The sequence below is a fragment of the Colletes latitarsis genome, unplaced genomic scaffold (genome assembly GCF_051014445.1).
Source record: "Colletes latitarsis isolate SP2378_abdomen unplaced genomic scaffold, iyColLati1 scaffold0007, whole genome shotgun sequence".
In the NCBI taxonomy this organism is placed as follows: Eukaryota; Metazoa; Arthropoda; class Insecta; order Hymenoptera; family Colletidae; genus Colletes; species Colletes latitarsis.
This window is the reverse complement of record NW_027488367.1, coordinates 3040459-3049559: the sequence shown is the minus strand read 5'-3', so window position 1 is coordinate 3049559 and position 9101 is coordinate 3040459.

Sequence of the window (9101 nt, the reverse complement as noted above, 5' to 3'; positions counted from 1 at the left end):
TTCGCATTCTTCGCATACTTGTTGTACAGATCCTGGGTTTTTTTCTGGATTGGATCATGTTGTAATGTGGTACCACACTGAAACAGTCAATTAAACCTGGTTTCCATCAATATTTTTGAGGATAACGCATGTTAGATCTAGGTTAGGTCTGGGATTTGCTCTCATCAGGCACATTCTTTCGCATATTTCTCAAACTTGATGGCTAGATCCTGGGCTTTATCTGGATTGCATCACGTAGTAATGTGGTACCACACTGAAACTTTCAATTAAACCAGGTCTTGATAAATATTTTAGAGGCTAACGCATGTTAGGTCTGGGTTAGGTCTAGTATTTGCCCTCATCAGGCTCATACTTTCGCATATTTCTCATACTTCATGGCTAGATCCTGGGCTTTTTCTGGATTGCATCACGTAGTAAAGTGGTACCACACTGAAACATTCAATGAAACCTGGTTTCGATCAATATTTTAGAGGATAACGCATGTTAGGTCTAGGTTAGGCCTGGGATTCTCACTCATCAGACTCATACTTTCGCATTCTTCACATACTTGTTGAACGGATCCTGGGTTTTTTCTGGTTTGGATCACGTAGTAATGTGGGACCACACTGAAACATTCAATGAAACCTGGTCTGGATAAATATTTTAGAGGATAACGCATCTTAGGTCTGGGTTAGGTCTAAGATTTGCCCTCATCAGGCTCACAGTTTAGCGTTTTTCACATACTTGTTGAACAGATCCTGGGTTTTTTCTGGTTTGGATCACGAAGTAGTGTGGTACCACACTGAAACAGTCCATTAAACCTGGTCTGGATAAATATTTTAGAGGATAACGCATCTTAGGTCTGGGTTAGGTCTAAGATTTGCCCTCATCAGGCTCACAGTTTAGCGTTTTTCACATACTTGTTGAACAGATCCTGGGTTTTTTCTGGTTTGGATCACGAAGTAGTGTGGTACCACACTGAAACAGTCCATTAAACCTGGTTTCGCTCAATATTTTAGAGGATAACGCATGTTAGGTCTAGGTTAGGTTTGGGATTTGCTCTCATCAGGCTCATTCTTTCGCATATTTCTCATACTTGATGGCTAGATCCTGGGCTTTTTCTGGATTGCATCACGTAGTAATGTAGTACCATACTGAAACAGTCAATGAAACCTGGTTTCCATCAATATTTTAGAGGGCAACGCAAGTTAGGTCTAGGTAAGGCCTGAGATTTTCACTGATCAGACTCATACTTTCGCATTCTTCACATACTTGTTGAACGGATCCTGGGTTTTTTCTGGTTTGGATCACGTAGTAATGTGGGACCACACTGAAACATTCAATAAAACCTGGTCTGGATAAATATTTTAGAGGATAACGCATCTTAGGTCTGGGTTAGGTCTAAGATTTGCCCTCATCAGGCTCACAGTTTAGCGTTTTTCACATACTTGTTGAACAGATCCTGGGTTTTTTCTGGTTTGGATCACGAAGTAGTGTGGTACCACACTGAAACAGTCCATTAAACCTGGTCTGGATAAATATTTTAGAGGATAACGCATCTTAGGTCTGGGTTAGGTTTAAGATTTGCCCTCATCAGGCTCACAGTTTAGCGTTTTTCACATACTTGTTGAACAGATCCTGGGTTTTTTCTGGTTTGGATCACGAAGTAGTGTGGTACCACACTGAAACAGTCCATTAAACCTGGTTTCGCTCAATATTTTAGAGGATAACGCATGTTAGGTCTAGGTTAGGTCTGGGATTTGCTCTCATCAGGCTCATTCTTTCGCATATTTCTCATACTTGATGGCTAGATCCTGGGCTTTTTCTGGATTGCATCACGTAGTAATGAAGTACAACACTGAAACAGTCAATTAAACCTGGTTTCGATCAATATTTTAGAGAATAATTCATGTTAGGTCTAGGTTAGGTCTGGGATTTGCTCTCATCAGGCTCATTCTTTCGCATATTTCTCACACTTGATGGCTAGATCCTGGGCTTTTTCTGGATTGCATCACGTAGTAATGAAGTACAACACTGAAACAGTCAATTAAACCAGGTTTCCATCAATATTTTAGAGGACAACGCATGTTAGGTCTAGGTTAGGCCTGGGATTTGCCCTCATCAGGGTCATACTGTCGCAGTTTTAACATACTTGTTGAACGGATCCTGGGTTTTTTCTGGTTTGGTTCACGTAGTAACGTGGTACCACAATGAAACATTCAATTAAACCTGGTCTTGATAAATATTTTAGAGGATAACGCATGTTAGGTCTGGGTTAGGTCTAGGATTTGCCCTCATCATGCTCATACTTTCGCATATTTCTCATACTTCATGGCTAGATCCTGGGCTGTTTCTCGATTGGATCACGTAGTAATGTGGTACCACGCTGAAACAGTCAATTAAACCTGGTTTCGATCAATATTTTAGAGGATAACGCATGTAAGGTCTAGGTTAGGTCTGGGATTTGCTCTCATCAGGCTCATTCTTTCGCATATTTCTCATACATGTTGAACAGATCCTGGGTTTTTTCTGGTTTGGATCACGTAGTAATGTGGGACCACACTGAAACAGTCCATTAAACCTGGTTTCGCTCAATATTTTAGAGGATAACGCATGTTAAGTCTGGGATTGGGCTGGGATTTGACCTCATCAGACTCATACTTTCGCACACTTTACATACTCGTTGAACTGATCCTGGGTTATTTTCTGGTTTGGATCACGAAGTAGTGTGGTACCACACTGAAACAGTCCATTAAACCTGGTTTCGCTCAATATTTTAGAGGATAACGCATGTTAGGTCTAGGTTAGGTCTGGGATTTGCTCTCATCAGGCTCATTCTTTCGCATATTTCTCATACTTGATGGCTAGATCCTGGGCTTTTTCTGGATTGCATCACGTAGTAATGTAGTACCACACTGAAACAGTCAATGAAACCTGGTTTCCATCAATATTTTAGAGGGCAACGCAAGTTAGGTCTAGGTAAGGCCTGAGATTTTCACTGATCAGACTCATACTTTCGCATTCTTCACATACTTGTTGAACGGATCCTGGGTTTTTTCTGGTTTTGATCACGTAGTAATGAGGTACCACAATGAAACATCCAATTAAACCTGGTCTTGATAAAAATTTTACAGGATGACGCATGTTACGTCTGGGTTAGGTCTAGGATTTGCCCTCATCAGGCTCATACTTTCGCATATTTCTCATACTTCATGGCTAGATCCTGGGCTATTTCTGGATTGGATCACGTAGTAATGTGGTACCACACTGAAACAGTCAATTAAACCTGGTTTTGATCAATATTTTAGAGAGTAATTCATGTTAGGTCTAGGTTAGGTCAGGGATTTGCTCTCATCAGGCTCAGTCTTTCGCATATTTAACATACTTGATGGCTAGATCCTGGGCTTTTTCTGGATTGCATCACGTAGTAATGAAGTACAACACTGAAACAGTCAATTAAACCTGGTTTCCATCAATATCTTAGAGGACAACGCATGTTAGGTCTAGGTTAGGCCTGGGGTTTGCCCTCATCAGGGTCATACTGTCGCAGTGTTAACATACTTGTTGAACGGATCCTGGGTTTTTTCTGGTTTGGTTCACGTAGTAATGTGTTACCACACTGAAACATTCAATTAAACCTGGTCTTGATAAATATTTTATAGGATAACGCATGTTAGGTCTGGGTTAGGTCGAGGATTTGCCCTCATCAGGCTCATTCTTTCGCATATTTCTCGTACTTCATGGCTAGATCCTGGGCTGTTTCTGGATTGGATCACGTAGTAATGTCGTACCACGCTGAAACAGTCAATGAAACCTGGTTTCCATCAATATTTTAGAGGACAACGCAAGTTAGGTCTAGGTAAGGCCTGAGATTTTCACTGATCAGACTCATACTTTCGCATTCTTCACATACTTGTTAAACGGATCCTGGGTTTTTTCTGGTTTGGATCACGAAGTAGTGTGGTACCACACTGAAACAGTCCATTAAACCTGGTTTCGCTCAATATTTTAGAGGATAACGCATGTTAGGTCTAGGTTAGGTCTGGGATTTGCTCTCATCAGGCTCATTCTTTCGCATATTTCTCATACTTGATGGCTAGATCCTGGGCTTTTTCTGGATTGCATCACGTAGTAATGTAGTACCACACTGAAACAGTCAATGAAACCTGGTTTCCATCAATATTTTAGAGGACAACGCAAGTTAGGTCTAGGTAAGGTCTGAGATTTTCACTGATCAGACTCATACTTTCGCATTCTTCACATACTTGTTGAACGGATCCTGGGTTTTCTCTGGTTTTGATCACGTAGTAATTAGGTACCACAATGAAACATTCAATTAAACCTGGTCTTGATAAAAATTTTACAGAATAACGCATGTTAGGTCTGGGTTAGGTCTAGGATTTGCCCTCATCAGGCTCATACTTTCGCATATTTCTCATACTTCATGGCTAGATCCTGGGCTATTTCTGGATTGGATCACGTAGTAATGTGGTACCACACTGAAACAGTCAATTAAACCTGGTTTTGATCAATATTTTAGAGAATAATTCATGTTAGGTCTAGGTTAGGTCAGGGATTTGCTCTCATCAGGCTCATTCTTTCGCATATTTCTCATACTTGATGGCTAGATCCTGGGCTTTTTCTGGATTGCATCACGTAGTAATGAAGTACAACACTGAAACAGTCAATTACACCTGGTTTCGATCAATATTTTAGAGAATAATTCTTGTTAGGTCTAGGTTAGGTTTGGGATTTGCTCTCATCAGGCTCATTGTTTCGCATATTTCTCATACTTGATGGCTAGATCCTGGGCTTTTTCTGGATTGCATCACGTAGTAATGAAGTACAACACTGAAACAGTCGATTAAACCTGGTTTCCATCAATATTTTAGAGGACAACGCATGTTAGGTCTAGGTTAGGCCTGGGATTTGCCCTCATCAGTGTCACACTGTCGCAGTTTTAACATACTTGTTGAACGGATACTGGGTTTTTTCTGGTTCGGTTCACGTAGTAATGTGGTACCACACTGAAACATTCAATTAAACCTGGTCTTGATAAATATTTTAGAGGATAACGCATGTTAGGTTTGGGTTAGGTCTAGGATTTGCCCTCATCAGGCTCATACTTTCGCATATTTCTCATACTTCATGGCTAGATCCTGGGCTGTTTCTGGATTGTATCACGTAGTAATGTGGTACCACGCTGAAACAGTCGATTAAACCTGGTTTCGATCAATATTTTAGAGGATAACGCAAGTTAAGTCGGGGATAGGTCTGGGATTTGACCTCATCAGACTCATACTTTCGCATTCTTCACATACTTGTTGAACGGATCCTGGGTTTTTTCTGGTTTTGATCACGTAGTAATGTGGTACCACACTGAAACATTCAATTAAACCTGGTCTTGATAAATATTTTAGAGAATAACGCATGTTAGGTCTGGGTTAGGTCTAGGATTTGCCCTCATCAGGCTCATACCTTCGCATATTTCTCATACTTCATGGCTAGATCCTGGGCTATTTTTGGATTGGATCACGTAGTAATGTGGTACTACACTGAAACAGTCAATTAAACCTGGTTTTGATCAACATTTTAGAGAATAATTCATGTTAGGTCTAGGTTAGGTCAGGGATTTGATCCCATCAGGCTCATTCTTTCGCATATTTCTCATACTTGATGGCTAGATCCTGGGCTTGTTCTGGATTGCATCACGTAGTATTGAAGTACAACACTGAAACAGTCAATTTAACCTGGTTTCGATCGATATTTTAGAGAATAATTCATGTTAGGTCTAGGTTAGGTCTGGGATTTGCTCTCATCAGGCTCATTCTTTCGCATATTTCTCATACTTGATGGCTAGATCCTGGGCTTTTTCTGGATTGCATCAGGTAGTAATGAAGTACAACACTGAAACAGTCAATTAAACCTGGTTTCCATCAATATTCTAGAGGACAACGCATGTTAGGTCTAGGTTAGGCCTGGGATTTGCACTCATCAGGGTCATACTGTCGCAGTTTTAACATACTTGTTGAACGGATCCTGGGTTTTTTCTGGTTTGGTTCACGTAGTAATGTGTTACCACTCTGAAACATTCAGTTAAACCTGGTCTTGATAAATATTTTATAGGATAACGCATGTTAGGTCTGGGTTAGGTCTAGGATTTGCCCTCATCAGGCTCATACTTTCGCATATTTCTCATACTTCATGGCTAGATCCTGGGCTGTTTCTGGATTGGATCACGTAGTAATGTGGTACCACGCAGAAACAGTCAATTAAACATGGTTTCGATCAATATCTTAGAGGATAACGCATCTTATGTCTGGGTGAGGTCTAAGATTTGCCCTCATCAGGCTCACAGTTTAGCGTTTTTCACATACTTGTTGAACAGATCCTGGGTTTTTTCTGGTTTGGTTCACGTAGTAATGTGTTACCACACTGAAACATTCAATTAAACCTGGTCTTGATAAATATTTTATAGGATAACGCATGTTAGGTCTGGGTCAGGTCTAGGATTTGCCCTCATCAGGCTCATACTTCCGCATATTTCTCATACTTCATGGCTAGATCCTGGGCTGTTTCTGGATTGGATCACGTAGTAATGTGGTACCACGCTGAAACAGTCAATGAAACCTGGTTTCCATCAATATTTTAGAGGACAACGCAAGTTAGGTCTAGGTAAGGCCTGAGATTCTCACTGATCAGACTCATACTTTCGCATTCTTCACATACTTGTTGAACGGATCCTGGGTTTTTTCTGGTTTGGTTCACGTAGTAATGTGTTACCACACTGAAACATTCAATTAAACCTGGTCTTGATAAATATTTTATAGGATAACGCATGTTAGGTCTGGGTTAGGTCTAGGATTTGCCCTCATCAGGCTCATTCTTTCGCATATTTCTCATACTTCATGGCTAGATCCTGGGCTGTCTCTGGATAGTATCACGTAGTAATGTGGTACCACACTGAAACAATCAATTAAACATGATCTTGATAAATATTTTAGAGGATAACGCATGTTAGGTCTGGGTTAGGTCTAGGATTTGCTCTCATCAGGCTCATACTTTCGCATATTTCTCATTCATCATGGCTAGATCCTGGGCTGTTTCTGGATTGTATCACGTAGTAATGTGGTACCACGCTGAAACGGTCAATTAAACCTGGTTTCGATCAATATTTTAGAGGATAACGCAAGTTAGGTCTGGGATAGGTCTAGGATTTGCCCTCATCAGGCTCTTACTTTCGCATATTTCTCATACTTCATGGCTAGATCCTGGGCTTTTTCTGGATTGCATCACGTAGTAATGTGGTACCACGCTGAAACAGTCAATGAAACCTGGTTTCCATCAATATTTTAGAGGACAACGCAAGTTTGGTCTAGGTAAGGCCTGAGATTTTCACTGATCAGACTCATACTTTCGCATTCTTCACATACTTGTTGAACGGATCCTGGGTTTTTTCTGGTTTTGATCACGTAGTAATTAGGTACCACAATGAAACATTCAATTAAACCTGGTCTTGATAAAAATTTTACAGAATAACGCATGTTAGGTCTGGGTTAGGTCTAGGATTTGCCCTCATCAGGCTCATACTTTCACATATTTCTCATACTTCATGGCTAGATCCTGGGCTGTTTCTGGATTGTATCACGTAGTAATGTGGTACCACGCTGAAACAGTCGATTAAACCTGGTTTCGATCAATATTTTAGAGGATAACGCAAGTTAAGTCGGGGATAGGTCTGGGATTTGACCTCATCAGACTCATACTTTCGCATTCTTCACATACTTGTTGAACGGATCCTGGGTTTTTTCTGGTTGGGATCACGTAGTAATGTGGGACCACACTGAAACAGTCAATTAAACCTGGTTTCCATGAATATTTTAGAGGACAACGCAAGTTAGGACTAGGTAAGGCCTGAGATTTTCACTGATCAGACTCATACTTTCGCATTCTTCACATACTTGTTGAACGGATCCTGGGTTTTTTCTGGTTTTGATCACGTAGTAATGTGGTACCACACTGAAACATTCAATTAAACCTGGTCTTGATAAATATTTTAGAGAATAACGCATGTTAGGTCTGGGTTAGGTCTAGGATTTGCCCTCATCAGGCTCATACTTTCGCATATTTCACATACTTCATGGCTAGATCCTGGGCTATTTCTGGATTGGATCACGTAGTAATGTGGTACCACACTGAAACAGTCAAATAAACCTGGTTTTGATCAATATTTTAGAGAATAATTCATGTTAGGTCTAGGTTAGGTCAGTGATTTGCTCCCATCAGGCTCATTCTTTCGCATATTTCTCATACTTGATGGCAAGATCCTGGGCTTGTTCTGGATTGCATCACGTAGTAATGAAGTACAACACTGAAACAGTCACTTTAACCTGGTTTCGATCAATATTTTAGAGAATAATTCATGTTAGGTCTAGGTTAGGTCTGGGATTTGCTCTCATCAGGCTCATTCTTTCGCATATTTCTCATACTTGATGGCCAGATCCTGGGCTTTTTCTGGATTGCATCACGTAGTAATGAAGTACAACACTGAAACAGTCAATTAAACCTGGTTTGCATCAATTTTCTAGAGGACAACGCATGTTAGGTCTAGGTTAGGCCTGGGATTTGCCCTCATCAGGGTCATACTGTCGCAGTTTTAACATACTTGTTGAACGGATCCTGGGTTTTTTCTGGTTTGGTTCACGTAGTAATGTGTTACCACACTGAAACATTCAACTAAACCTGGTCTTGATAAATATTTTATAGGATAACGCATGTTAGGTTTGGATTAGGTCTGGGATTTGCCCTCATCAGGCTCATACTTTCGCATATTTCACATACTTCATGGCTAGATCCTGGGCTGTTTCTGGATTGTATCACGTAGTAATGTGGTACCACGCTGAAACAGTCGATTATACCTGGTTTCGATCAATATTTTAGAGGATAACACAAGTTAAGTCTGGGATAGGTCTGGGATTTGACCTCATCAGACTCATACTTTCGCGTTTTTCACATACTTGTTGAACAGATCCGGGGTTATTTTCTGGTTTGGATCACATAGTAATGTGGTACCACACTGAAACAGTCGATTAAACAAGGTTTCGGTCAATATTTTTGAGGAT